General features: G+C 39.9%; 3 long non-coding RNA genes across 6 annotated transcripts; all 3 read left to right on the plus strand.

The window, feature by feature from the left end:
• The first annotated feature begins 11,897 nt into the window (after window positions 1–11,897).
• On the plus strand, window positions 11,898–14,025 carry LOC124461587. Of its 4 annotated transcripts, none has more exons than XR_006955141.1 (3): window positions 11,898–12,150; window positions 12,244–13,904; window positions 13,981–14,025. It is a non-coding gene; the product is annotated as an uncharacterized LOC124461587 (long non-coding RNA). The 4 variants fall into 4 exon arrangements; XR_006955143.1 differs by having other exon boundaries at window positions 11,898–12,031; XR_006955144.1 differs by having other exon boundaries at window positions 11,900–12,150; window positions 12,244–13,271.
• A 4-nt stretch (window positions 14,026–14,029) lies between these two features.
• LOC124461588 lies at window positions 14,030–14,659 on the plus strand. The gene is made up of 2 exons (XR_006955145.1): window positions 14,030–14,414; window positions 14,488–14,659. It is a non-coding gene; the product is annotated as an uncharacterized LOC124461588 (long non-coding RNA).
• Window positions 14,660–19,889: 5,230 nt separating this feature from the next.
• LOC124461589 lies at window positions 19,890–20,477 on the plus strand. The gene is made up of 2 exons (XR_006955146.1): window positions 19,890–20,232; window positions 20,306–20,477. It is a non-coding gene; the product is annotated as an uncharacterized LOC124461589 (long non-coding RNA).
• The last annotated feature ends 4,285 nt before the right edge of the window (window positions 20,478–24,762 follow it).

Raw genomic sequence — 24,762 nt, forward strand, 5'->3', positions numbered from 1 at the left:
AGCCACTTAAGATTCTTATTTACCCCCCCCTCCGTTGTTACCAATTGGAATCGAGGTCGATTCCTCGTCAGGACGGCCGAGTTGTAAGATTCCAATTATTTAAAGTCTGTTAAATGCTCATGTATATATATCGATTGTTAGTAATAAGTATCGATTGTTAGTAATAAGTATCGATTGTTAGTAATAAGTATCGATTGTTAGTAATAAGTATCGATTGTTAGCGATAAGTCCTCGATAGGTCGAGAGACGCCGTCTCTCTTCTCTTCCGGCGATGCAACGAGCAAGTTGCATCTGCGCAAAACCAAAAGATTAAATCCGACCAATACAAACTAATCTTTATCATTTTTACTTAATAATTAGGTGTTTACAATACATTTAAAGGGTGTGTTTTATATGCTCCTAAAGATAATACCAAAAAAATTGTTATTCCATGGTTTTTTCCCCAAAAATGTTTATTTATTTATTGGAACATTTTACTTTTTTAATTTGTATTTTATTAAAATTAGTGAATAGAAACATCTTGTCATCACTTATACAGCTGCGAACTTAAAAATAGCACCACTTGCTGAGGTTATGTGTTCAAAGGATTCTTGGCTTCAATTTAAGGCTCAAGGAAAATGTGAATACGTTTTTGAATGTTTCAATATTTACTACAAAGCATATGAAAGAAAATAAGGCTTACGTATATATTGATTTTTTTTGCAATGGAATTGACAACGATTCTACAAATTTTTAAAACTTCTATAATGACTTTATTCGACCCATATTTGTATTTGAAAATAAGTAAACATCTGGATTATTAATGCAATTTTATATCTTTTGCTCTTTACAATGGGGAAATTTGGTTGTTTGGTAGTTCGATTTAGCGTCCCGAGGAGCTCACCTTATTTAGGACCGGAATTCATCCAATTAGCTATTGCTTTCAGAGAGCTAAGAACAGGCGGACATGGCCAATTTTTCTAGCTAGCAGACTGATCAACATTTTACATTTGAGCAGTGACAGAAATAGATATGTATAATTGATTATAAGTTTAAGTTATATTTTTTTACTTGATACTTAGAATAAGAAGTAGATGCACGGATATCCAAGTAAATGGTGGAAAGGTTTATCTGGAATAGGCCCAAATATGTAATAATTAGGAAGTAACCCCAAAAGCATTCGTAAGTTGTTATGGTAACAATGGAATAAGTGTTTAATTCGATTTTTTAAAGAACGTGCTTTATCCTCATCAATCGAATAAATCTGGTCTTGCGGGTATTGTGGAGCCTCTTAAAAGCCATTCCCTCAATATTCCACTGTAAATACAACTAGATTATAGACTATTATCAATATTTTACTGTTAATCATTCATAGAAATAAAATTAAGACATAATATATTGGACGTAAATATAATACTTATTGGAATCACATCTAAAAGATTTTAGTAGAAAGATTATTATGAAATCCTGAATTCATCCAATTAGCTATTGCTTTCAGAGAGCTAAAAACAGGCGGACATGGCCAATTTTTCTAGCTAGCAGACTGATCTACATTTTACATTTGAGCAGTGACAGAAATCGATATGTATAATTGATTATAAGTTTAAGTTATATTTTTTTACTTGATACTTAGAATAAGAATTAGATGCACGAATATCCAAGTAAATGGTGGAAAGGTTTATCTTGAAGAGGCCCAAATATGTAATAATTAGGAAGTAACCCCAAAAGCTTTCGTAAGTTGTTATGGTAACAATGGAATAAGTGTTTAATTCGATTTTTTAAAGAACGTGCTTTATTCTCATCAATCGAATAAATCTGGTCTTGCGGGTATTGTGGAGCCCTTAAAAAGCCATTCCCTTAATATTCCACTGTAAATACAACTAGATAATAGACTATAATCAGTATTTTACTGTTAACCATTCAAAGAAATAAAATTAAGACATAATATATTAGACTTAAATATAATATTAAATATAATTAAGACATAATATATTAGACTTAAATATAATATTTAATGGAATCACATCTAAAAGATGTTAATAGAAAGATTATTATGAAATCCCGATCAGACACTGACTGACAAACGCAGTAGGCGGGAAAGGGAAAAATAAAAAGTGAAAAATAGGCCATGTCCATTTGCCTAGTTTACCTGCCTCATTTCCTTCTTCCATATTTCACATTCTAGAAAATCGTGCTCGAGAGTATAGTTCTAATAATTAAATCAAATTTCAAATAAAAATTCCCAATACTGACTGACTGCCCTAACTTTAATAAACCCGGAAACGGCAAGTTTAAAAAAGTTGCCCAAACACTCAAGGTTCCAAAGATGGCCTTAGATTGGCGCATCCAAATTATGAGGCCGAAGCCAAAGTGGAAGGATGCACCAAAATGTGCTAAATTTAATGCTCGTCCAAAATTCCAAGGTTTTAAAGCGGACAAAGTTAAACCTAAGATCGAAGCGAAGAAGGCGGTAATTTCCCCTAATACGAAAGTAATGGTGATGGCGCCTTTTGGCCACGTTTCCCGTGAGGTACGACCACTCACTAGAAGTCCGACTTCCAAACTAAGGAGTATCAAGAAAAAACGTCGTGTGGCCGATAACGTGAAAAAAAATGGCGGTCAAAAGCCTGAAGTCAGTTGGTAAAGAAGTAGAAAAAATTAGAAATAAAAAAGAGTGGCTTAAGGCCGCAGCTAAGGTCGATGAACTGGAAAAGTTCAAGAAAATCGTTGCTAAACATCCCCGAGAGCTGGCCATCCGAAGAGGACACACCAAGATAAATATCGCTAGAAATGACCAAAAAGTTTTGGTTAAGTTGAAGAAAGAGGAGGACAAAGCATATGAAAGAAAATAAGGCCTACCTATATATTGAATTTTTTTGCATTAGAATTGACAACGATTCTACAAATTTTTTAAAATTTCTATAATGACTTTATTCGACCCATATTTGTATTTGAAAATAAGTAAACATCAAACAATTTTTTATCTTTTGCTCTTTACAATGGGGAAATTTGGTTGTTTGGTTGTTAGATGGGGGTCCCGAGGAGCTCATCTTATTTAGGACCGGATTTCATCTAATTAAATATTGCTTTACTGCATCTTATTTAGGACCGGATTTCATCCAATTAGCTATTGCTTTACTGCTGACATGGCAGCTTGACCAATCTTACTAGAGAATACATTTCCAAATGCTTTCTCCTCTCCTTGATCCGACCAATTTTGTGATACCCTCTTCAAGCACTTTAAGATCCGGGTATATCTTAGTTTTGCCCCCATTTGGAAAGAGTATCAAAACAACAAAGCGAGTAAATTAAATAAAATTATGTATTTTGTCAAAAGAGAAACAGCAAAATTGCGGTATTACTGAATATGGGTGTGGGCTTAGATAATATACACATTGATGCGATAATGTTTAATGGTTATAAAATGATGTCAGAGCAGATATCTTTGCAACCTGTGCAGAGCAATTTGTTACTAGAGATCGACGTTTAATGTGATTACAAACATGGGAGTAGCTAGAAAATCCGGTTCGGGGGTAAAATTTTATTTCGAGGGGAGACTAAAATATAAAACCCATGCAAGTCTTATGTGCAATGCTTCTCAAACTGTACTGTAACATTCATAAACTGCAGCGACCTTCAATCAGAAAAAAAAGCACTAGACAGCGTCCAACCAAGAAGCTAAAGAGATGATGAAAAAAAAGAAAAATATAACCAAACAGAAACTTGATTAAAGTTAAGAAAACCGTAAAGTTCAACTTGTTGCTGTTGTTCATTATTATGGCCATTGTTGATGTTGTTGTTGTTGTTATTGTTGTTGCTGCTTGACATTTCGCACACAACACAAGAGAAAACCAGAGGGACGGGGCTAACTTTGACCGCGTCAAAGTTTGTATACCCTTGCAAGTTTTTTGGTAACTCTTTCCTTTTCAAAGTGGAAAAACGTTTTATCTAAAAAGGATAATGTTTGCGAAAGAATGGCCAACAATCTTAGCATAGGAAATAACGAAGATATTGATCAAAGTCACTGTTTTCCACCGATCGTTCCTATGGGAGCTATGTGATATAGTAACCCGATATTTATCAAATTCGGCACAGTCATTAACAGATATACTAAACTAACAAATTGTAAGATTCCAATTATTTAAAGTCTGTTAAATACTCATGCATATATCGATTGTTAGTAATAAGTATCGATTGTTAGTAATAAGTATCGATTGTTAGAAATAAGTATCGATTGTTAGTAATAAGTATCGATGGTTAGCGATAAGTCCTCGATAGGTTGAGAGACGGCGTCTCTCTTCTCTTCCGGCGACGCAACGAGCAAGTTGCATCTGCGAAAAACCCAAAGATTTAATCCGACCAATACAAACTAATCTTTATCATTTTTACTTAATAAATAGGTGTTTACAACTCAGAAGTGGGATAACCACCCGAAACGATAAATATTTCGGGACACGGCAGGCCACACGTTCCACATCGAGAATGGCCGCCTCCACGCCCACCGCTGCTGGCGCACCCACTGCTTTGACTCCCGCTGCAGTACCGGCGGCCACTGGAGCCGCCGCTGCAGTACCGAGAGCCGCTGTGCCAACTGCCGACATACTCGCCCCTGCCGGGCCCGCCGCTGCTGGACCAACTGCGGACATACTTGCCCCTGCCGGGCCCGCCGCGGCTGGGCCAACTGCCGCCACACTTGCTCCTGCTGGGCACGCTGCTGCCGTACTCGCCCAGGTTGGGCCAACCGCTGAAATGCTCACCCCTGCCGGGCCAACTGCTGCCGCATCCGCCCCTGCTGGGCCCGCCCCTGCTGCATACGCCCCTGCTGGGCCAACTGCTACCGCACACGCCCCTGCTGGGCCAACTGCTACCACACACGCCCCTGCTGGGCCCGCCGCTGCTGCATCCGCCCCTGCTGGGCCCGCCCCTGCTGCCCCCGCCCCGGCCGGGCCCGCCGCTGCTGCATCCGCCCCTGCCGGGCCCGCCGCCGCTGCATCCGCCCCTGCTGGGCCAACCACTGCTGCATCCGACAAACGCCAAAGTCACGAACAGTGACTTTTCTCAATAACTTCGTTATTTTTTGAGCTATTGTCGTGAAATTTAACATTAGAGAGTTTATTATGCCTATAAATAAGTCTGCCAAATTTGAACAAGATCGGGTGACTATATCATATAGCTTCCATAGGAACGACCTTTCGAAAACAGTGACTTTTGTCAATAACTTCGTTACTTTTAACGCGATTGCTTTCAAATTAAACATTTCTTACTTTAATATATCTGTTAATGACTGTGCCAAATTTGAACAAGATCGGGTGACTATATCATATAGCTCCCATAGGAACGATCGCTCGAAAACAGTGACTTTTCTGAATAACTTTGTTACTTTTGGCGCGATTGCTTTAAAATTCAACTTTTGCCAGTTTTATATATCTGTTAATTAATGTGCCGAATTTGATCAAGATCGGGTGACTATATCATATAGCTCCCATAGGAACGATCGGTGGAAAACAATGACTTTTGTCAATAACTTTGTTACTTTTGACGCGATTACTTTCATTTAAACATTTCTCAGTTTTGTATTCCTGTTAATAATTGTGCTTATTATTTATTACCAAATTTGATTAAGATGGAGTGACTGTATCATATAGCTTCCATAGGAACAATCGGTATTTAACAGTAACTTTTCAAAAAATCAATTTTGCTTTTTTTCTATTAGGTTTTACCCTTTAACCCAAAAGTGATTCTTCGAGGGTAAATGAAAAATTATGCAAAGCGTTCGTTTAAAACAAAAACCTATTGTGCATTAGTGCACAGGTTCATTATTATATTCGGTACCTGTAAATCGGAAAAGAGGATGAGGAACTTTCAACCCACAGGTCTTCCGGTTTCTATACCTGTATTTATTGAAAAAGAAAGAATGTTGTTTACCAAATATTTTACCCTTTTTTGTAAATGGGTTAATTGGATTCAGGTAATGACCCACTTAGGTAACACTATGTTCCAATATTAGGTAAACATTTATCTTAAAAAAAGACATGTTGCGCAAAAGTACACGTGTTCAATTACTAAATTCGGTACCTACAAATAGGTAAAAGGGTGTAAGATGTTTTATACAGTTTAAATACCTGAATTTTAGGAGACAATTATATATAAACATTGCACATTTCATTTCCCGTTTAGTCAATTTAAAAAAATTGAGCGTGCAACATCGTGTATTCGAAGTCCAAAATTATACTACTTTTTATTAAAAGTAAATGTGCAAAGTGAAAGTGTGAAAACAAGTACCTTTAATTTAAAGTGAATAACAAACAAGTGAACAGCGGATAACGCATATGACGTGAAGAAATGGCTGAATGACCTGGAAGACGCATTTGGAATTCTGCAGTTGAACGACCGCCTACGTTTGATCGCATGCCGTCGCATGCTGGAAGGTACGGCGGCGGTGCTGCTGCGCACGGTATCGGTGCACAGCTACGAAGAATTAAAAGCAATCCTCTTGCGAGAATTTGGACGCTCGTGTAGCGTCGAGGAAGTGTACCACGCTCTGCGTGGCCGGCGCATCAAGGCAGGCGAGGGATGTTTGAGATTCGCAATCGAGATGCAGGAGATTGCCATGAATGCTCCGATACCGGAGAACGAGCTGGTCGACCTGATAATTGATGGATTGCGGGACAATTCTACTCGAGTCGGCATGCTGTACTCAGCCCGGACGGTGGCCGAACTGAAGCCCTTACTGGAACGTTACGAACGCCTCCGTATGCAGGCCGCTGCCTCCCGACAGAGCAACAGCGTGAAGGCGCAGTCAACAACAACTGCCGTGGCGCCTGGAAACAAATCGTCGGGCACCGCTACGAGTGAGACCAGATGTTTCAACTGCTCAGGATGGGGGCATTACAAGAGTCAATGCCCGAAACCAATAAGACCGCCGAATTCGTGTTTCAAGTGTGGCATAGTGGGCCACATCTACAAGAACTGCCCGTCTCGAATTGGGAATGCCACCAACATCACTGCCGCCGCCGCTGATGAAGCGGGAGATCGACTAGACCATTTACAACTGGTGAGTGTTGCTTTTGTTTGTGATGAAGTGCAAGATAGGAAATTTATAGATATGTTCTCTCTCCTTGATTCGGGCAGCCCAAAGAGCTTTATCCGTGAATCTGAAGTCCCCTCCAACTGCCGTCTTAGCCCCCGTACTTTGAACTGCCGTGGCCTAGGAAATAGCCAACTTCTGTCCTTAGGCCAAGTTCAGTGTAGGGTTCGCCTCCGCAACACACAGATAATACATACGTTTGAAGTCCTGACGAACCAAGCAACTGAACTGCCGATGATTATAGGTAGAGATCTTCTGTATAAAATTAATATTAGACTATGTAAACTGAAAGAACTGAAATATGAAAAAGAATCGTTGATACTCATGAATAAACAGACTGAATGTATAAATCCAAAACTTTCTGGTGTTCTGAAGTCCTTTGACATATTTATGGAAGAGAGAGTGATACTGCCGTATGATAGGAATGAGATTGCATCTGCCGAATTGTTGTCTGATTCTCCCCTTTTGAAAACTTCTGCTGTACCTTCGGAAACATTGAACGATGCACTTATGGCTATAAATTCCATTGAGCTCCCTGCTGTCAGTGAATTAGACTTTGATATAGAGTGTGATAGGAATGAGATTGTGCCTGCCGAATTGTTGTCTGATTCTCCCCTTCCGAAAACTTCTGCTGTACCTTCGGAAACATTAAACGATGCACTTATGGCGATAAATTCCATTGAGCTCCCTGCTGTCAGTGAATTAGACTTTGATATAGAGCCCGCGTTACGGGAAGAGCAAACCGCAGCCCTTAAGTCTATTATTTCCGCTTCGTATGTACAAGTTGATCCAGATTTAATCAAGCCCATGAACTATGAGATGAAAATAGAATTGACTAGCCAAACTCCGATTTTCTGCCGCCCCCGCCGTCTGTCGCACCACGAACGCATCGAGGTGCGTGAGATTTGTGACGATCTCTTGAAAGCTGGCATTATTCGCCACAGTAGTTCCCCTTACGCTGCCGCGATTGTCCCTGTACGCAAAAAGGACAACACCCTAAGAAAGTGTGTAGATTACCGCCCGTTGAACAAAATTACAGTTCGAGATCATTTTCCGATTCCTCTGTTAGATGATTGCATTGAACATCTGGGTGGCAAATCATTCTTCACCATCTTGGACTTGAAGAACGGTTTCCACCATGTGAAAATGCACCCAGACTCAATCAAATATACTGCCTTTGTAACCCCTGATGGCCAGTTTGAATATGTACGCATGCCCTTCGGACTTTGTAATGGCCCCTCCGTGTTCGCAAGATTCGTTTATTTTGTCCTTAAGGAATTTATAAACCGAGGTCAACTGGTGATATATATGGACGACATTCTAGTCGCGTCACATGACTTTGAAACCCACCTTGAGATTCTGAAGGAAATATTGTATGTGTTAAGAGTGAACGGGCTATGCCTGAAGCTGACGAAATGCCGTTTTGCGTATAGGGAACTAGAGTACTTGGGCTACTTAGCCAATTCCGCCGGTATCACGCCTAAACCAGCTCATATTCAGGCGATACGGGATTTGCCCATTCCAAGGGACAGCAAGGAATTAGAGCGTTGCCTAGGCCTATTCTCATACTTCCGTCGATTTGTATCAGGTTTCGCTAAGATTGCGTGTCCGCTGTCCCGATTGTTAAGAAAAGATACCCCTTATGTCTTCTCCGATGAATGTCTGGAAGCTTTCCGAACACTGAAGTTGAAACTGATCGAATCCCCAGTGTTATCTATTTACAACCCGAAGTCTGAAACAGAGTTACACTGCGATGCTAGTTCAATTGGTTTCGGAGCAGTGCTCCTCCAGAAACAAACAGACGGTAAATTACACCCAGTGTCCTACTTCTCTAAGATGGCCTCCGCCGCTGAATCGAAACTACACAGTTATGAGCTAGAGACGTTAGCTATAGTGTATTCCTTAAAACGTTTTGAGACATACCTTAAGTTCATCCCGTTCAAAATCGTGACCGATTGTAATTCCTTGCGCTGACACTGAGAAATGGTGGACATTCCGCCAAGATTGCTCGCTGGGCCCTGCTGTTGGAAAACTATAACTACACGATTGTACACCGCTCTGGGTTGGGTATGCCCCATGCTGATGCTCTAAGTAGAATAGAAACTGCCGCATACGTTGACGATATAAACCTTGACTTCCAACTGCAGTTAACCCAGAACCGGGACCCTGAGATTGTCAAACTCCGAGATGAGTTAGAGAAATATGAGATAGCGAATTTCGAACTGCGAGATGGAGTAGTGTACCGCCTGTCCTCGACGAGTATACCCCAACTTTATGTCCCTTCCGAAATGGTAAATCATGTCATACGAGTAGTGCACGAGAAGCTTGGCCATATGGCCACGGAGAAATGTTGTGCACAGATCAAGAAGCATTACTGGTTCCCGTGTATGAAGTCTTACGTTAACAATTACATTAAAAATTGCCTCAAGTGTATCTACTACTCCGCGTCCGCTTCTGACCACCGTGTCACGCTACATAGTATTCCGAAAGTGCCCTTCCGTTTGATACCGTCCATATTGACCATTTGGGCCCCCTTCCGTCCATACGTTCTAAGAAAAGTATCTTCTGGTTGTCATTGACGCTTTCACCAAATTTGTGAAGCTGTACCCTGCCGCCACGACTAATTCACGTGAAGTATGCCAGACATTAGAATCTCAGTATTTCGCAAATTACAGTAGACCCCGCCGAATCATCAGTGATCGAGGTACCTGCTTTACTTCCTCCGAGTTTGAAGAATTTCTGAAGGCCAATAATATAATTCATGTGCTGAATGCCACTGCCTCACCCCGGGCCAACGGCCAAGTCGAGCGGGTTAACCGTGTGTTGGGCCCCATGTTGGGTAAACTGACGGAACCTGTGGACCACGCAGATTGGGTCCAACAACTGCCGAACATAGAGTTTGCATTGAATAACTCCGTCCACTCCACAACCAAATTTGCCGCTTCCGTACTTCTATTCGGTGTTGAACAACGAGGTGTGGTAGTGGATGAACTAACCGAACGGTTGGGTGAGAGAACTGAGGAGGTCGATGCCTCAGAGGTAGACGTCCGGAGATTAGCCTTCCGTAACATTGTTAAGTCCCAAGAATATAATTCGGAATATTATTCGAAGCATCACCTCCCTGCCGTTAGTTTTGAGGAGGGGGATTTCGTAGTTATTAAGAATGTGGATACTTCGGCAGGCACGAACAGAAAGCTTATCAGGCGGTATCGTGGTCCGTATGTGGTTCATAAAAAACTTCCGAATGACCGATATGTTATCCGGGATGTAGAGGGCTCCCAAATCACCCAACTACCATATGATGGTGTCCTAGAAGCCTCCAAATTAAAGCTATGGGTTGCCCCTGATCAAGATTGCACTTCTGATAGCCAAACAAAGGCGACACCAGCCACTTAAGATTCTTATTTACCCCCTCCGTTGTTACCAATTGGAATCGAGGTCGATTCCTCGTCAGGACGGCCGAGTTGTAAGATTCCAATTATTTAAAGTCTGTTAAATACTCATGCATATATCGATTGTTAGTAATAAGTATCGATTGTTAGTAATAAGTATCGATTGTTAGAAATAAGTATCGATTGTTAGTAATAAGTATCGATGGTTAGCGATAAGTCCTCGATAGGTTGAGAGACGGCGTCTCTCTTCTCTTCCGGCGACGCAACGAGCAAGTTGCATCTGCGAAAAACCCAAAGATTTAATCCGACCAATACAAACTAATCTTTATCATTTTTACTTAATAAATAGGTGTTTACAAAATATTTAATTTGAAAGCAATCGCGTCAAAAGTAACGAAGTTATTGACAAAAGTCACTGTTTTCGACCGATCGTTCCTATGGGAGCTATATGATATAGTCACCCGATCTTGATCAAATTTGGCATAGTCGTTTATACGTATAATTAACTCACCAATATTAAATTTCACGACAATAGCTCAAAAAATAACGAAGTTATTGAGAAAAGTCACTGTTCGTGACTTTGGCGTTTGTATGGGAGCTATATGATATAGTGATCCGATCCGGCTGAATCCGAGATATACAACGCCTGCAGTATATACAAGCCTACATGCAAAATTTCAGCTCTGTAGCTCTTACGGTCTAGGAGGAGTTTGCGTTGATCCAGACGGACGGACAGACGGACAGACGGACAGACGGACGGACGGACGGACGGACGGACGGACATGGCTATTTGAACTCGTCTCGTCGTGCTGAGCAAGAATATATATACTTTATATGGTCGGAGATACTTCCTTCTATGCGTTGCACACTTCTGACCAAAATTAATATACCCTTTTTGCAAGGGTATAAAAACAAACTAAACAAAAACAAAAGAAGACTCTACTGCTGCCCCACGCACAATTTTATGCTTTTATTTTGTATATTTCAGGGATTTCTGCTTTTCGCAATTTGTTGCAGCAACAGCATTGAAAATGCATAAAAAAAAAATTTGAAATTTCAAAAATTATTTTGAAATTGCCTTAATTAGCTTCATTAAACGAGAAGAAGAAAAAAACCAGAGCCCCAGCCAAATGGCATGCCAAAAGATGTGAGATGGGAAATCATCTGCATCTCGACATCAGCAACAAGTTACAAATTGTTTGCCGTAGTAAATGTCAAACTGTCTGAGTATTGGTGGGGGGAGGAGGTACTTGAAATGGGAGCGGATTCGAGTCATGGTGGGATGGGTGCGGAAAGAGAGACAAACTGCATGCCAACAAGTGTCATGCCATGCCATGTAATGACCTGTTTTCAAGGGTCTTAGAAGGCGGTAAAAATTTTCAATTAATTTTCAAAGTTTCTCATATCATAGCAAGTCAATCTAGTTACCTAGAAATACGAGTATACATATACATATAAAAAAGTACATCAAAATTAACTAAAAATTTTAGCTTACATTCATCCCTCTAATCTAAACATTGTTAAAATCCTTATTGTTCCTTTTGGCAAAAATTGGGAAAAACATTTAAATTAAGTAAAAATTTAAGAACATAATACACTAATAGTTACAAAAGTTCCAACTTTAATCATTATATATCAAAATTAAGTAAAATTTTAACACGAAATAGGAATAGAACTCTTCATCAAAATTAAGTACACATTTTAAAATATATTCCATAAAATGTTACAAAAGTAAAAAGTTATCATTCATTATACGAAATATATATTTTTTATATTACATTACAGTATGTCGGAGATTATAAAGGTGGTTTATACTCCTGCTTCACGAGGACATGTAATTTGTCAGGATGACCGTGTCGGAGATTGAATTAGGCATTTCTAATAATTTGAATTGTGTGCCTACTGTTAAGGCGAATTGATCAGTGTTAAGTAATGAAAATAATGACTGATGTAGAACGGTTTAACACTAGATATGTGAGAGAGAATTCAGTCTCTTTTCCTTCTGGAAGTCAACCATACAGCACGTTGAGACTCGCTGCACAAAATTAGTGGAAAAATGGAATCAACGATTCAGGAAACCCTGAATTCCTCTCTTCGCCGATATCAGAAGTGGAGTCTAACTCAAGACCAACAATAAATGAGGAGCAGTTTCGCAATTTATTAGAACAACAAAATCGAAACTTTTGGGAGATAGCAAAAACTTTTCGTGCATCGCCTAGTGAATCTCGACAAGATGGTGAAATTGTTCTACCGAAATTTAACTCCGACGCTGCTGGAGCCAACTCCACGCAATGGTGTGCTACGGTGGCTTGGCTCTCGCGAATGTCTAAATACGTCACTTTTAACAAAATGGCGTGGCATGGATCATGAGCAAATTGCTACATCGGTTGTTCTTGGTCATTTGGCAAACTATGACAGCAGACTACAACGAATTGCGTACACACTGACTATTCGCAGCAGACGAGACTTACGGTCCGAGTTACAAGTCTTTTCGTTTGACAATAAGCGGTCCAGCTCTTCAGACGATTATTCAATTGCAAAGCGTGCTAAAACGTTGCCAATCAAATGTTACTCATGTGGGAAGCTTGGACACAGGAAGTCGGAATGCTGAGGGCAGAAACCTTCTACATCTGGAGAAGATCAGCGAGCTTCGTCAGTGCGTGCTAAAGTCGTGACATGCTATCGATGTCACGAGCCGGGACACATCTCTACTCAATGCCCCAAGAGTTCGGATGGTGTCGCACGATCACGTGTTCATAAGAGGGTTAACCTATGTGTCGTTGAAGAACCAAAAGCAATTATGTTTCACCGAGGTGAGAATTTTCCGATTATATTTGATTCAGGCGCAGAATGCTCGTTAGTCAAAGAGAGCATAGCACACAAACTGTCTAGGAAAAGAACAAATAACGTAATATCATTAAGTGGAATTGGTAATGTTAGTGTAGTTTCGTCAATTCAAATCACAAGTAATGTAATGATAAATGGAAATTGTATCGAAGTAGTATTTCATGTACTCGAAGATAATAATATGAAAAATAATATTGTAATTGGCCGCGAAATTTTAGCACAAGGACACTCTGCTATAGTATCATCAGAAGGTGTGGAAATAATTAAAGACAAAACAGTTAACGAATGTTCTGTAAAAAGTTACGAAAATGATTTTAATAATTTAGCAACTGAAGCACAGGGAGAAGATAAAAATCAATTGTTAAGATTGTTAAGAAAGCATTCAAAATCATTCATTCGCGGAACTTCTTTAACTCGCGTAACTACTGGTGTAATGTCAATTCGATTAGTAGAACCCACCAAGACTGTGCAAAGACGCCCTTACAGACTCAGTCCCAGTGAAAGAGAATTACTCCGGTCAAAAGTTCAAGAGCTAATAGATTATAATGTAATAAGGCCGAGCTAGTCCAGCACTTTTAGTAAAAAAGAAAAACGGATCTGTAAGACTCTGTGTCCATTATAGGGAATTACATAGAAATAACATTGTAAATAAGTTTCCTCTACCTTTAATTTCAGATCAGATAGCAAGATTGCGTGGAGCAAGATACTTTACTTGCTTGGCATGGCTTGCGGGTATTATCAGGTCCCATTACACGAGAACTCCATTGAGTACACTGCATTCGTCACTCCCGACGGACAATTTGAGTTATTAGCGATGCCGTTTGGTCTAAAGAACGCACCGTCGGTTTTTCAAAGAGCAGTGATGAAAGCAGTGGGCGATGGCATTTTCGTACGTTATTGTCTATATGGATGGCGTCAACTAAGGAAGAAGCTATTGAAAGATTAGAGATCGTCTTGAATACTTTGACTAAGGCAGGCTTTTCATTTAATGTAGAAAAATTCTCATTTTTGAGGAATTCTGTTCAGTATCTATTGAGGCAATTTATATATATCTTTACTCTCTTACATCTATTAAAATTAATTTTGATTGGACGAATGAAAATGAGAAGGTTCGCAAACAGATTATTGATATCCTTACAAGCAAACCAGTCTTGGTAATATTCGATCCTAAATACACCATAGAACAGCATACAGATGCAAGTGCCATTGGCTATGGAGCCATACTTTTGCATCGAATTGAAAATAAACCGTATGTGGTTGAATATTTCATATTTCCCATGTAGATTTTCTGTCAAGGAATCCTTTGCATGATAAGAAAAAAGAGAATCAAAATAAAGTTTTAGAAAAACATGTACAGTTGATGGAAATTTCTGAAAATTGGATTCAAGCTGAACAACAACGTGATCAGGATATTTTGCAAACAATTAACAAGTTGAATGAGTGTGAACTTTCTAAAGATTTAGCAGCAACTTATGAAATGAGAGCTAATGTGCTTTACAGAAAAATTCAAAGAAATTGTAGGACTCGTTGTTTGCCAGTCATTTCTAGAACCTTTAGATGGTCTGTAATAAACCAAGTACATGAATCGATCTTACACTTAGGTTGGGAAACGACCCTAGATAAAGTGTACGAGCATTACTGGTTTACGGGAATGGCGAAGTACGTTCGAAAGTTTGTAGAGAATTGCATCACTTGTAGGGTGACAAAATCAGCGTCCGGAAAAGTCCAAGTGGAACTGCATTCGATTTCGTTGAATCCAGTGAGCGTTCATGGCAAGAAGCTATAGGGGACGTTCAATTAGCATTAAACTGTACAGTTAATCGAGTTACAAAATCGAGTCCGTTAGAATTATTAATCGGTAAGAGTGCTCGACCATTATGATTAGTTCCCATTGATGATGATGAGACAGCGATAGACTTAAATGAACAAAGATCTCAGGCTACAAGAAATATGGACAATGCAGCAAGCTATGACAAACTTAATTTGATAAAGACAAGGCACAAGTAGTCAGATTCAGTAAGGGAGATTATGTTCTATCAAAAATAGTGAGAGCCAACAGACTAAGTTGGACCCTAAGTTTCGTGGACCTTTTATGGTCATAGAAGTATTAGAAGGCGATAGATATACGTTGAAGTCCATGTCAAGTAAAAAACAGTATAAGTACCCACATGATAGATTACGGAGAATGCCAGAGGTGCAGGTATCAAGCGAGCTGGATATCGACGGAGATGAGTATGATTCATCTGGTGAAACGGGTGAAACAGACCGTAATGGCACAGTTGGAAGAGACTGTGTTGAAACGGGTGAAACAGACCGTAATGGCACAGTTCGAAGAGACTGTGGTGAAACGGGTGAAACAGACCGTATGGAAACAGTTGGAAAGGACTGTGATGAAGAGACGGGTGAAACAGACCGTATGGAACAGTTGGAAAGGACTGTGATGAAGACACGGGTGAAACAGACCGTATGGAAACATTTGGAAAAGACTGTGATAAAGAGACGGGTGAAACAGACCGAATGAGGCACTAGGAGAATGATGTTTTTAGAAAGAGTGTTGTTGTCGACGCTACGTGGTGGTACCTTGCCGTGGATTCTTGAAACGTAAATGAGAACATAAAGAAAAGAGAATGTTTGTAAAACTAAAAGCGAAAATGTTGTTTGATTAGAATGAAAATCTGGAGGTTATAAAATAAGAAAATATTGAAAACATTGTATAGTTTATGAATTCTAAAAGAAATATGAACAAACAAATGTTGAAATAGGCAAGTAGAAAAATATGATATAAGAATTTTTAGTTACGAAATATGTTATAGCAAGTAAGATTTTGAATTAACATTAAACTGGATTTGTCAAACTGCATAAAACAGAATGTTTTTGGTTCAGTTAGTTAAAACAAAGATGTGAAAATGATGTTTTGTAAACGTGGTTTATATTCCTACTACACGAGGACGTGTAATTTGTCAGGATGACCGTGTCGGAGATTGTAAAGGTGGTTTATACTCCTGCTACACGAGGACGTGTAATTTGTCAGGATGACCGTGCCGGAGATTGAATTAGGCATTTCTAATAATTTGAATTGTGTGCCTACTGTAAGGCGAATTGATCAGTGTTAAGTAATGAATATCTTGACTGATGTAGAACTGTTTAACACTAGACATTTACGATGACAGCATATGCATAAGCACGTCGAGACTCGCTGCACAAAATTAGTGAAAAAATGGAATCCAACAACGGAATCAACGATTCAGGAAACCCTGAATTCTTCTCTTCGCCGTTATCAGAAGTGGGATCTAACTCAAGACCAACAATAAATGAGGAGCAGTTTCGCATTTTATTAGAACAACAAAATCGAAACTTCTGGGAGCTAGCAAAAACTTTTCGTGCATCGCCTAGTGAATCTCGACAAGATGGTGAAATTGTTCTACCGAAATTTAACTCCGACGCTGCTGGAGCCAACTCCACGCAATGGTGTGCTACGGTGGATTGGTTCTGGCGAGTGTCTTGCCGTGTGTGGGAGTCGGCTAATGACGTCACTTTTTACAAAATGGCGTGGCATGGATCATGAGCAAATTGCTGCATCGGTTGTTCTTCATTTGGCAAACTATGACAGCAGACTACAACGAATTGCGTACACACTGACTATTCGCAGCAGACGAGACTTACGGTCCGAGTTACAAGTCTTTTCGTTTGACAATAAGCGGTCCAGCTCTTCAGACGATTATTCAATTGCAAAGCGTGCTAAAACGTTGCCAATCAAATGTTACTCATGTGGGAAGCTTGGACACAGGAAGTCGGAATGCAGAGGGCAGAAACCTTCTACATCTGGAGAAGATCAGCGAGCTTCGTCAGTGCGTGCTAAAGTCGTGACATGCTATCGATGTCACGAGCCGGGACACATCTCTACTCAATGCCCCAAGAGTTCGGATGGTGTCGCACGATCATGTGTTCATAAGAGGGTTAACCTATGTGTCGTTGATGAACCAAAAGCAATTATGTTGCACCGAGGTGAGAATTTTCCGATTATATTTGATTCAGGCGCAGAATGCTCGTTAGTCAAAGAGAGCATAGCACACAAACTGTCTAGGAAAAGAACAAATAACGTAATATCATTAAGTGGAATTGGTAATGTTAGTGTAGTTTCGTCAATTCAAATCACAAGTAATGTAATGATAAATGGAAATTGTATCGAAGTAGTATTTCATGCAGCGTTTGCATTTGCTGCTACATAGCAGCAATTTCAATAAAAATATTGCTCTGCTCATGCTACTGCTCTGATTTCGAAGGGCTACGTAGCATAGCAGAGAGCACAAACGGAAAACGATTGCTCTTCTGCTCTGCTCCGTAGCATACATCGTCGGAGCACAGAGCAATAGCAAGAGCAAAAAATTTTCGATACGCTATTTGTAGTTGTAGCAATAGCACAAGCATTAAAAACGAGATGAGAGCGGAGCAAACAAAATAAATTTTTGTGCTACTGCTACGGAGCATTTCCTTTTCTGTTGCTCTCGTAGCAATTTCGTAGTCGCTCTCGTAGCAACTTCGTAGTCGCTCTCATAGTACATCTGTACTAGAGGTGGACATGGGCCGAATGTTACATCCAACCCAACTCAGCCCATGGGTTTAAAATTTCACCCACACGCGAAAGCTAAAATAAATTTGGACATTCAGAACCAAATCCAAGAACCATAAGCATTGGGAGAAAGGCAGCCACGCCTCACCCTGTCCCTATATCCACGTCTTCATATATTCATTTGTGCAAAAGTAGTGAAATACTTTAGAAACTTTTAAACTAAACACGGATCAAAAGCATTGGCTGACTCATGTTACCCAGCGATCGTGGCCACTGCTAATATTGCAGATGCATCCGCTATACCCTCTCGTCCATGTTAACTTGCATGTTGGATTTATCCCTGTTGTGCTCCTAGTTTGTGGAATTACAGTTTCCTCTGAATGTACAAATTTATTTTAGCTTTCGGGTGTGGGTGAAATTTTAAGCCCATGGGCTGAGTTGGGTTGGATGTAACATTCGGCCCATGCCCACCTCTAGTACAGATCTACTATGAGAGCGACTACGAAGTTGCTACGAGAGCGACTACGAAATTGCTACGAGAGCAACAGAAAAGGAAATGCTCCGTAGCAGTAGCACAAAAATTTATTTTGTTTGCTCCGCTCTCATCTCGCTTTTAATGCTTGTGCTATTGCTACAACTACAAATAGCGTATCGAAAATTTTTTGATCTTGCTATTGCTCTGTGCTCCGACGATGTATGCTACGGAGCAGAGCAGAAGAACAATCGTTTTCCGTTTGTGCTCTCTGCTATGCTACGTAGCCCTTCGAAATCAGAGCAGTAGCGGGAGCAAAAAAAAAAACTCCGACGTAGCATAGCATCACAAAATCATCGCTGCACAAAATTAGTGAAAAAATGGAATCCAACAACGGAATCAACGATTCAGGAAACCCTGAATTCTTCTCTTCGCCGTTATCAGAAGTGGGATCTAACTCAAGACCAACAATAAATGAGGAGCAGTTTCGCATTTTATTAGAACAACAAAATCGAAACTTCTGGGAGCTAGCAAAAACTTTTCGTGCATCGCCTAGTGAATCTCGACGGTGAAATTGTTCTACCGAGACTTAACTCCGACGGCAATGGTGTTCTACGGTGGACTTCGTTCTAAAAGAAAAACCATTGCAAACTAGTGCGTTAATTTTGGCCTTGACGAAGTCATTGGAAGGAAGCTCTTCGCAGTGGTTATCGCAGATTTGCTGCGACTACGAAGTTGCTACGAGAGCGACTACGAAATTGCTACGAGAGCAACAGAAAAGGAAATGCTCCGTAGCAGTAGCACAAAAATTTATTTTGTTTGCTCCGCTCTCATCTCGCTTTTAATGCTTGTGCTATTGCTACAACTACAAATAGCGTATCGAAAATTTTTTGCTCTTGCTATTGCTCTGTGCTCCGACGATGTATGCTACGGAGCAGAGCAGAAGAGCAGTCGTTTTCCGTTTGTGCTCTCTGCTATGCTACGTAGCCCTTCGAAATCAGAGCAGTAGCGGGAGCAAAAAAAAAAACTCCGACGTAGCATAGCATTTTTAATCCCTGATTTCATGTACTCGAAGATAAAATTATGAAAAATAATATTGTAATTGGCCGCGAAATTTTAGCACAAGGATACTCTGCTATAGTATCATCAGAAGGTGTGGAAATAATTAAAGACAAAACAGTTAACGAATGTTCTGTAAAAAGTTAAGAAAATGATTTTAATAATTTAGCAACTGAAGCACAGGGAGAAGATAAAAATCAATTGTTAAGATTGTTAAGAAAGCATTCAAAATCATTCATTCGCGGAACTTCTTTAACTCGCGTAACTACTGGTGTAATGTCAATTCGATTAGTAGAACCCACCAAGACTGTGCAAAGACGCCCTTACAGACTCAGTCCCAGTGAAAGAGAATTACTCCGGTCAAAAGTTCAAGAGCTAATAGATTATAATGTAATAAGGCCGAGCAGTTCAACTTATGCTAGTCCAGCACTTTTAGTAAAAAAGAAAAACGGATCTGTAAGACTCTTGCTCCAGAATTCCATTGAGTACACTGCATTCGTCACTCCCGACGGACAATTTGAGTTATTAGCGATGCCGTTTGGTCTAAAGAACGCACCGTCGGTTTTTCAAAGAGCAGTGATGAAAGCAGTGGGCGATGGCATTTTCGTACGTTATTGTCTATATGGATGGCGTCAACTAAGGAAGAAGCTATTGAAAGATTAGAGATCGTCTTGAATACTTTGACTAAGGCAGGCTTTTCATTTAATGTAGAAAAATTCTCATTTTTGAGGAATTCTGTTCAGTATCTATTGAGGCAATTTATATATATCTTTACTCTCTTACATCTATTAAAATTAATTTTGATTGGACGAATGAAAATGAGAAGGTTCGCAAACAGATTATTGATATCCTTACAAGCAAACCAGTCTTGGTAATATTCGATCCTAAATACACCATAGAACAGCATACAGATGCAAGTGCCATTGGCTATGGAGCCATACTTTTGCATCGAATTGAAAATAAACCGTATGTGGTTGAATATTTCATATTTCCCATGTAGATTTTCTGTCAAGGAATCCTTTGCATGATAAGAAAAAAGAGAATCAAAATAAAGTTTTAGAAAAACATGTACAGTTGATGGAAATTTCTGAAAATTGGATTCAAGCTGAACAACAACGTGATCAGGATATTTTGCAAACAATTAACAAGTTGAATGAGTGTGAACTTTCTAAAGATTTAGCTGCAACTTATGAAATGAGAGCTAATGTGCTTTACAGAAAAATTCAAAGAAATTGTAGGACTCGTTGTTTGCCAGTCATTTCTAGAACCTTTAGATGGTCTGTAATAAACCAAGTACATGAATCGATCTTACACTTAGGTTGGGAAACGACCCTAGATAAAGTGTACGAGCATTACTGGTTTACGGGAATGGCGAAGTACGTTCGAAAGTTTGTAGAGAATTGCATCACTTGTAGGGTGACAAAATCAGCGTCCGGAAAAGTCCAAGTGGAACTGCATTCGATTTCGTTGAATCCAGTGAGCGTTCATGGCAAGAAGCTATAGGGGACGTTCAATTAGCATTAAACTGTACAGTTAATCGAGTTACAAAATCGAGTCCGTTAGAATTATTAATCGGTAAGAGTGCTCGACCATTATGATTAGTTCCCATTGATGATGATGAGACAGCGATAGACTTAAATGAACAAAGATCTCAGGCTACAAGAAATATGGACAATGCAGCAAGCTATGACAAACTTAGATTTGATAAAGACAAGGCACAAGTAGTCAGATTCAGTAAGGGAGATTATGTTCTGATCAAAAATAGTGAGAGCCAACAGACTAAGTTGGACCCTAAGTTTCGTGGACCTTTTATGGTCATAGAAGTATTAGAAGGCGATAGATACTGTTTTTGGTTCAGTTAGTTAAAACAAAGATGTGAAAATGATGTTTTGTAAACGTGGTTTATATTCCTACTACACGAGGACGTGTAATTTGTCAGGATGACCGTGTCGGAGATTGTAAAGGTGGTTTATACTCCTGCTACACGAGGACGTGTAATTTGTCAGGATGACCGTGCCGGAGATTGAATTAGGCATTTCTAATAATTTGAATTGTGTGCCTACTGTTAAGGCGAATTGATCAGTGTTAAGTAATGAATATCTTGACTGATGTAGAACTGTTTAAAACTAGAAATTTACGATGACAGCATATGCATAAGCACGTCGAGACTCGCTGCACAAAATTAGTGAAAAAATGGAATCCAACAACGGAATCAACGATTCAGGAAACCCTGAATTCTTCTCTTCGCCGTTATCAGAAGTGGGATCTAACTCAAGACCAACAATAAATGAGGAGCAGTTTCGCATTTTATTAGAACAACAAAATCGAAACTTCTGGGAGCTAGCAAAAACTTTTCGTGCATCGCCTAGTGAATCTCGACGGTGAAATTCTTCTACCGAGACTTAACTCCGACGGCAATGGTGTGCTACGGTGGATTTCGTTCTAAAAGAAAAACCATTGCAAGGTAGTGCGTTAATTTTGGCCTTGGGGAAGTCATTGGAAGGAAGCTCTTCGCAGTGGTTATCGCAGATTTGCTACCCAGGCATCACATGGGAACAATTTAGACAGCTTTTCGAGCAAAGATACGAAAACTCAGAGACACCGGCCTATTTTGAATTTGCTGAACAGTCGCCCAAATTCTGGCGAGTGTCTTGCCGTGTGTGCAAGTCGGCTAATGACGTCACTTTTAACAAAATGGCGTGGCATGGATCATGAGCAAATTGCTGCATCGGTTGTTCTTGGTCATTTAGCAAACTATGACAGCAGACTACAACGAATTGCGTACACAGGGACTATTCGCAGCAGACGAGACTTACAGTCCGAGTTACAAGTCTTTTCGTTTGACAATAAGCGGTCCAGCTCTTCAGACGATTATTCAATTGCAAAGCGTGCTAAAACATTACCAATCAAATGTTACTCATGTGGGAAGCTTGGACACAGGAAGTCGGAATGCAGAGTGCAGAAACCTTCTACGTCTGGAGAAGCTCAGCGAGCTTCGTCAGTGCGTGCTAAAGTCGTGACATGCTATCGATGTCACGAGCCGGGACACATCTCTACTCAATGCCCCAAGAGTTCGGATGGTGTCGCACGATCACGTGTTCATAAGAGGGTTAACCTATGTGTCGTTGCTCGTTAGTCAAAGAGAGCATAGCACACAAACTGTCTAGGAAAAGAAAAAATAACGTAATATCATTAAGTGGAATTGGCAATGTTAGTGTAGTTTCGTCAATTCAAATCACAAGTAATGTAATGATAAATGGAAACTTTATCGAAGTAGTATTTCATGTAGTCCAAGATACTAATATGAAAAATAATATTGTAATTGGCCGCGAAATTTTAGCACAAGGATACTCTGCAATAGTATCAACAGAAGGTGTGGAAATAATTAAAGACAAAACAGTTAACGAACGTTCTGTAAAATGTTACTAAAATGATTTTAATAATTTAGCAACTGAAGCACAGGGAGAAGATAGTAATCAATTAAGAGTGTTAAGAAAGTGTCAAGAATGACAAAGACTATACAGAGAGAGAGAGAGAGCTTAAATAGAGTGCATACAGAGAGAGAGAGCACAGAGCGAGAACGTCGAGGGAGAGTACGGGAGTCTTGTTGGAGAAGCCGCGACGATCGGACGTCTTTGGAAGAACACCATATACATATATATAATTTGTATGAGTTCGATCAAATTTAAGCTGCAATAAACGTATCCAATAAATCGGTATCTTGACAAATCAGAAGTGGGATAGGAAGACACACGGCTTTCGGAAAAGACGGAATAATTTATTTCATAAGTGATGAAATAAATTTAAGAATCCAGCGAGACAAGGGAAAAAGACAAACGGCAAAAGTGCAAAACGGTTCCCGAAAGAGTAAAAGAGATATCTATAGGTCAACGAAACAGTGGAAGAAAGACAAAACGGCAAAGAAGCAAAACGGTCACGAAACTTCCAAAGCTGTAAAAAGACAAGGGTAGATACATACAAGAAAAAAAACCGCGGGAACAGACGCAACGGCATTAATCGCAAGACGGTCACAAATTCCCAAAGTAACGGAAAAAGGTTTGCACGGATTTCATGGGGAGGCAAGACATCGACAACGGCAAGTCATAAGGGACGAAGCAAACATCGACGTAGAAATCTCCACGAGAAAGGCAATCACAGAAAAGACGGAAAAAGTCCATACCTAACTATCGAATGATCGATAGCATTTATCGATAAACCAATCGAGGGAAAGGTACAGATCTAAAAAGCTCGAAAAAAAAAGTAAAAGAGACAATTGACTAGAAAAAAAAAAAAGTTTAGAAATGTTGGTTAAATTATCTACACTACGAGTGGCGGAGTTGGATATTATTTTACAGACAAATAATATTCATGTAAATGGTAACAAACAAGCCAAGATTGATGAAATTACGACAATTCTAGGAACGGACCAAATAAACACCGACGAATACGATTTCAACCAGCAAAATAGTACGATGCAGAGACAAATGGATGAACTGAAACAAATGGGATAATAAACAAATAGGATAATAATGCTAAGGGTCCAAAATGCTTTAATTGTAATAATATTGGACATATCGCAGCCAAGTGTCCGGTTGAATCGAAAAAGCCAAGATGTTCGTTTGCTCTAAGATAGGACATGAAGGAAAAGATTGCAGACTTAAGCGGTCAACGGTGTCGAAAGTTGATAGCATAAAGGATAAGAAGCGTCCCCCAATCTTGAAGAAAATACTTATTGAAGGACATGAATATGAGGCGTTTGTAGACACAGGCAGTGACAATACATTCATGCAAAAGTCTCAGGCACCGAAGGACGCAGTTCTACAGGTTATGACCAATTCTTTCAGAGGTTTTGGAGGAGGAATTGTTGAGTCAAAGGAATGCCTGTTAACGGAGATCGTTTGGGATAACAAGCGAATAGATGTATGCATCTACGTATTTCAAGATAAAGAACTTAATCATGCAGTCCTCTTAGGAAGGGATATTTTGTGTGCAGAGGGTGAGACAAAGGTCGAAACGAAGTCAACTAATTCTCCAACGGAGGTAAAATGCGAGTTTGATATCGGCGCTGAGGTTGACGATCCTCAGCGCAAACAGGTGAGTGATCTATTGAACGCTTATACAGAATGCTTTGCCGAAGATTTTTCAAATATTGGCAGATGCAAATCAACAAAGATGGAGATCAAAGTAACAACCACGAATCCAATTGTGGCATTACGAACAGTAGTAGATGAACTCCTGAAGTACAACATAATCCAACGAAGCACATCACCACATGCAGCATCCTCGATTTTGGTGCCCAAACCCAATGGAGAACATCGCTTATGTGTTGATTTCAGAGCCCTCAACGCAGTCACAG

This window comes from Drosophila willistoni, unplaced genomic scaffold (genome assembly GCF_018902025.1).
Source record: "Drosophila willistoni isolate 14030-0811.24 unplaced genomic scaffold, UCI_dwil_1.1 Seg535, whole genome shotgun sequence".
Lineage (NCBI taxonomy): Eukaryota > Metazoa > Arthropoda > Insecta > Diptera > Drosophilidae > Drosophila > Drosophila willistoni.